Genomic DNA, 6,673 nt, shown 5'->3' on the forward strand with positions numbered 1-6,673 from the left:
CCTCGCTTGGGGGGGGGGGGGGGCGGGGAGACGTGCACTGGCGTTTCCTTTTTGCTTTTTCCTGCTCTCGCCAAGTCCTCCGCCTGCTCTACATCTCTCTCATTACCTTTTATTAGCCGAAAATCCCAATGAGGCTTACACTCATGCCTTTGCCTTTCACCACTTCCTTCATACGCTCTCTTTGCTTTTGGCCTTCCTCACTACACTAAGTAGGATTTTTTAACGCTGTGTAGTGACTCTTGCTAAGTACATGTGAAGAGATGTTGAATAAAAAAAGTAAAAGAAAAGGTACTTTTCTTTTACTTTTTCTTTTACTAACCCCTAACCCTAACCCTAACCCTAACCCTAACCCTACAAACTACACATTAAGCTTCTTCTGCAATGACACACTAATTACACATGGAAAGCTACCTACTTCTTTCTTCATTGGAAACAATTACACTTTATGGAAAGTGCTTTCAATAAAACACAAAACAAAAGTACCTTTTCTTTTACTTTTTTTATTCAACATCTCTTCACATGTACTTAGCAAGAGTCACTACACAGCGTTAAAAAATCCTACTTAGTGTAGTGAGGACATGTTTTGCCTGCTCCAGCCAAGTCCTCCGCCCCCTCTACATCTCTCTTATTACCCTTTATTACCTTACACTCATGCCTTTGCCTTTCACCACTTCAAAACTAAGCCTACTTCAATATTACCTTCATACACTTGCCTTGCTTTTCGCCTTCCTCACGCTGTGTACTCACGCTTGCTAAGTACATGTGAACACATCTTGAATAAAAAAACCTGAAAACAAAACATACTTATCTTTTCTGTTTTATTGAAACCACTTTACAGAATTGTTTCCAATGAAGAAAGAAGTAGGTAGCTTTCCATGTGTAATTAGTGTGTCATTGCAGAAGAAGCTTAATGTGTACTTTGTAAAAACAATGGGGAAAAAAAGGTGTCTGAAGAAGAAATGATAAATGTCCTTTTTTTTCAAGCCCTCTCTGGCCTGCCGTTTCAGTGCCTCGCTTGGGGGGGGCGGGGAGACGTGCACTGGCGTTTCCTTTTTGCTTTTTCCTGCTCTCGCCAAGTCCTCCGCCTGCTCTACATCTCTCTCATTACCTTTTATTAGCCGAAAATCCCAATGAGGCTTACACTCATGCCTTTGCCTTTCACCACTTCCTTCATACGCTCTCTTTGCTTTTGGCCTTCCTCACTACACTAAGTAGGATTTTTTAACGCTGTGTAGTGACTCTTGCTAAGTACATGTGAAGAGATGTTGAATAAAAAAAGTAAAAGAAAAGGTACTTTTGTTTTGTGTTTTATTGAAAGCACTTTCCATAAAGTGTAATTGTTTCCAATGAAGAAAGAAGTAGGTAGCTTTCCATGTGTAATTAGTGTGTCATTGCAGAAGAAGCTTAATGTGTACTTTGTAAAAACAATGGGGAAAAAAGGTGTCTGAAGAAGAAATGATAAATGTCCTTTTTTTTAAGCATTCACTTGGCCGGCCGTTTGGCGCATGACATGTGGCGGGGCACCCTGCTACAGAACTCCTCCAGTTCGAACCCCCCACGAACTCAATGCCACGGCCCTGCGCGGGGGGCGGGGAAGCGCACTCGCGTTTCCTTTTTGCCTGCTCCAGCCAAGTCCTCCGCCCGCTCTACATCTCTCTTATTACCCTTTATTACCTTACACTCATGCCTTTGCCTTTCACCACTTCAAAACTAAGCCTACTTCAATATTACCTTCATACACTTGCCTTGCTTTTCGCCTTCCTCACGCTGTGTACTCACGCTTGCTAAGTACATGTGAACACATCTTGAATAAAAAAACCTGAAAACAAAACATACTTATCTTTTCTGTTTTATTGAAACCACTTTACAGAATTGTTTCCAATGAAGAAAGAAGTAGGTAGCTTTCCATGTGTAATTAGTGTGTCATTGCAGAAGAAGCTTAATGTGTACTTTGTAAAAACAATGGGGAAAAAAAGGTGTCTGAAGAAGAAATGATAAATGTCCTTTTTTTTCAAGCCCTCTCTGGCCTGCCGTTTCAGTGCCTCGCTTGGGGGGGGCGGGGAGACGTGCACTGGCGTTTCCTTTTTGCTTTTTCCTGCTCTCGCCAAGTCCTCCGCCTGCTCTACATCTCTCTCATTACCTTTTATTAGCCGAAAATCCCAATGAGGCTTACACTCATGCCTTTGCCTTTCACCGCTTCCTTCATACGCTCTCTTTGCTTTTGGCCTTCCTCACTACACTAAGTAGGATTTTTTAACGCTGTGTAGTGACTCTTGCTAAGTACATGTGAAGAGATGTTGAATAAAAAAAGTAAAAGAAAAGGTACTTTTGTTTTGTGTTTTATTGAAAGCACTTTCCATAAAGTGTAATTGTTTCCAATGAAGAAAGAAGTAGGTAGCTTTCCATGTGTAATTAGTGTGTCATTGCAGAAGAAGCTTAATGTGTACTTTGTAAAAACAATGGGGAAAAAAGGTGTCTGAAGAAGAAATGATAAATGTCCTTTTTTTTAAGCATTCACTTGGCCGGCCGTTTGGCGCATGACATGTGGCGGAGCACCCTGCTACAGAACTCCGCCAGTTCGAACCCCCCACGAACTCAATGCCACGGCCCTGCGCGGGGGGCGGGGAAGCGCACTCGCGTTTCCTTTTTGCCTGCTCCAGCCAAGTCCTCCGCCCCCTCTACATCTCTCTTATTACCCTTTATTACCTTACACTCATGCCTTTGCCTTTCACCACTTCAAAACTAAGCCTACTTCAATATTACCTTCATACACTTGCCTTGCTTTTCGCCTTCCTCACGCTGTGTACTCACGCTTGCTAAGTACATGTGAACACATCTTGAATAAAAAAACCTGAAAACAAAACATACTTATCTTTTCTGTTTTATTGAAACCACTTTACAGAATTGTTTCCAATGAAGAAAGAAGTAGGTAGCTTTCCATGTGTAATTAGTGTGTCATTGCAGAAGAAGCTTAATGTGTACTTTGTAAAAACAATGGGGAAAAAAGGTGTCTGAAGAAGAAATGATAAATGTCCTTTTTTTTCAAGCCCTCTCTGGCCGGCCGTTTCAGTGCCTCGCTTGGGGCGGGGGCGGGGAGACGTGCACTGGCGTTTCCTTTTTGCTTTTTCCTGCTCTCGCCAAGTCCTCCGCCTGCTCTACATCTCTCTCATTACCTTTTATTAGCCGAAAATCCCAATGAGGCTTACACTCATGCCTTTGCCTTTCACCACTTCCTTCATACGCTCTCTTTGCTTTTGGCCTTCCTCACTACACTAAGTAGGATTTTTTAACGCTGTGTAGTGACTCTTGCTAAGTACATGTGAAGAGATGTTGAATAAAAAAAGTAAAAGAAAAGGTACTTTTGTTTTGTGTTTTATTGAAAGCACTTTCCATAAAGTGTAATTGTTTCCAATGAAGAAAGAAGTAGGTAGCTTTCCATGTGTAATTAGTGTGTCATTGCAGAAGAAGCTTAATGTGTAGTTTGTAAAAACAATGGGGAAAAAAGGTGTCTGAAGAAGAAATGATAAATGTCCTTTTTTTTCAAGCCCTCTCTGGCCGGCCGTTTCAGTGCCTCGCTTGGGGGGGGGGGGCGGGGAGACGTGCACTGGCGTTTCCTTTTTGCTTTTTCCTGCTCTCGCCAAGTCCTCCGCCTGCTCTACATCTCTCTCATTACCTTTTATTAGCCGAAAATCCCAATGAGGCTTACACTCATGCCTTTGCCTTTCACCACTTCCTTCATACGCTCTCTTTGCTTTTGGCCTTCCTCACTACACTAAGTAGGATTTTTTAACGCTGTGTAGTGACTCTTGCTAAGTACATGTGAAGAGATGTTGAATAAAAAAAGTAAAAGAAAAGGTACTTTTGTTTTGTGTTTTATTGAAAGCACTTTCCATAAAGTGTAATTGTTTCCAATGAAGAAAGAAGTAGGTAGCTTTCCATGTGTAATTAGTGTGTCATTGCAGAAGAAGCTTAATGTGTAGTTTGTAAAAACAATGGGGAAAAAAGGTGTCTGAAGAAGAAATGATAAATGTCCTTTTTTTTAAGCATTCACTTGGCCGGCCGTTTGGCGCATGACATGTGGCGGAGCACCCTGCTACAGAACTCCGCCAGTTCGAACCCCCCACGAACTCAATGCCACGGCCCTGCGCGGGGGGCGGGGAAGCGCACTCGCGTTTCCTTTTTGCCTGCTCCAGCCAAGTCCTCCGCCCCCTCTACATCTCTCTTATTACCCTTTATTACCTTACACTCATGCCTTTGCCTTTCACCACTTCAAAACTAAGCCTACTTCAATATTACCTTCATACACTTGCCTTGCTTTTCGCCTTCCTCACGCTGTGTACTCACGCTTGCTAAGTACATGTGAACACATCTTGAATAAAAAAACCTGAAAACAAAACATACTTATCTTTTCTGTTTTATTGAAACCACTTTACAGAATTGTTTCCAATGAAGAAAGAAGTAGGTAGCTTTCCATGTGTAATTAGTGTGTCATTGCAGAAGAAGCTTAATGTGTACTTTGTAAAAACAATGGGGAAAAAAGGTGTCTGAAGAAGAAATGATAAATGTCCTTTTTTTTCAAGCCCTCTCTGGCCGGCCGTTTCAGTGCCTTGCTTGGGGGGGGGGCGGGGAGACGTGCACTGGCGTTTCCTTTTTGCTTTTTCCTGCTCTCGCCAAGTCCTCCGCCTGCTCTACATCTCTCTCATTACCTTTTATTAGCCGAAAATCCCAATGAGGCTTACACTCATGCCTTTGCCTTTCACCACTTCCTTCATACGCTCTCTTTGCTTTTGGCCTTCCTCACTACACTAAGTAGGATTTTTTAACGCTGTGTAGTGACTCTTGCTAAGTACATGTGAAGAGATGTTGAATAAAAAAAGTAAAAGAAAAGGTACTTTTGTTTTGTGTTTTATTGAAAGCACTTTCCATAAAGTGTAATTGTTTCCAATGAAGAAAGAAGTAGGTAGCTTTCCATGTGTAATTAGTGTGTCATTGCAGAAGAAGCTTAATGTGTAGTTTGTAAAAACAATGGGGAAAAAAGGTGTCTGAAGAAGAAATGATAAATGTCCTTTTTTTTAAGCATTCACTCGGCCGGCCGTTTGGCGCATGACATGTGGCGGAGCACCCTGCTACAGAACTCCGCCAGTTCGAACCCCCCACGAACTCAATGCCACGGCCCTGCGCGGGGGGCGGGGAAGCGCACTCGCGTTTCCTTTTTGCCTGCTCCAGCCAAGTCCTCCGCCCCCTCTACATCTCTCTTATTACCCTTTATTACCTTACACTCATGCCTTTGCCTTTCACCACTTCAAAACTAAGCCTACTTCAATATTACCTTCATACACTTGCCTTGCTTTTCGCCTTCCTCACGCTGTGTACTCACGCTTGCTAAGTACATGTGAACACATCTTGAATAAAAAAACCTGAAAACAAAACATACTTATCTTTTCTGTTTTATTGAAACCACTTTACAGAATTGTTTCCAATGAAGAAAGAAGTAGGTAGCTTTCCATGTGTAATTAGTGTGTCATTGCAGAAGAAGCTTAATGTGTACTTTGTAAAAACAATGGGGAAAAAAGGTGTCTGAAGAAGAAATGATAAATGTCCTTTTTTTTCAAGCCCTCTCTGGCCGGCCGTTTCAGTGCCTCGCTTGGGGGGGGGGGCGGGGAGACGTGCACTGGCGTTTCCTTTTTGCTTTTTCCTGCTCTCGCCAAGTCCTCCGCCTGCTCTACATCTCTCTCATTACCTTTTATTAGCCGAAAATCCCAATGAGGCTTACACTCATGCCTTTGCCTTTCACCACTTCCTTCATACGCTCTCTTTGCTTTTGGCCTTCCTCACTACACTAAGTAGGATTTTTTAACGCTGTGTAGTGACTCTTGCTAAGTACATGTGAAGAGATGTTGAATAAAAAAAGTAAAAGAAAAGGTACTTTTGTTTTGTGTTTTATTGAAAGCACTTTCCATAAAGTGTAATTGTTTCCAATGAAGAAAGAAGTAGGTAGCTTTCCATGTGTAATTAGTGTGTCATTGCAGAAGAAGCTTAATGTGTACTTTGTAAAAACAATGGGGAAAAAAGGTGTCTGAAGAAGAAATGATAAATGTCCTTTTTTTTCAAGCCCTCTCTGGCCGGCCGTTTCAGTGCCTCGCTTGGGGGGGGGGCGGGGAGACGTGCACTGGCGTTTCCTTTTTGCTTTTTCCTGCTCTCGCCAAGTCCTCCGCCTGCTCTACATCTCTCTCATTACCTTTTATTAGCCGAAAATCCCAATGAGGCTTACACTCATGCCTTTGCCTTTCACCACTTCCTTCATACGCTCTCTTTGCTTTTGGCCTTCCTCACTACACTAAGTAGGATTTTTTAACGCTGTGTAGTGACTCTTGCTAAGTACATGTGAAGAGATGTTGAATAAAAAAAGTAAAAGAAAAGGTACTTTTGTTTTGTGTTTTATTGAAAGCACTTTCCATAAAGTGTAATTGTTTCCAATGAAGAAAGAAGTAGGTAGCTTTCCATGTGTAATTAGTGTGTCATTGCAGAAGAAGCTTAATGTGTAGTTTGTAAAAACAATGGGGAAAAAAGGTGTCTGAAGAAGAAATGATAAATGTCCTTTTTTTTCAAGCCCTCTCTGGCCGGCCGTTTCAGTGCCTCGCTTGGGGGGGGGGCGGGGAGACGTGCACTGGCG

Source organism: Copadichromis virginalis, linkage group LG8 (assembly GCF_057382275.1).
Source record: "Copadichromis virginalis isolate Kocher_CV1m ecotype Utaka linkage group LG8, C_Virginalis_male_GT1.1, whole genome shotgun sequence".
Taxonomy (NCBI): domain Eukaryota; kingdom Metazoa; phylum Chordata; class Actinopteri; order Cichliformes; family Cichlidae; genus Copadichromis; species Copadichromis virginalis.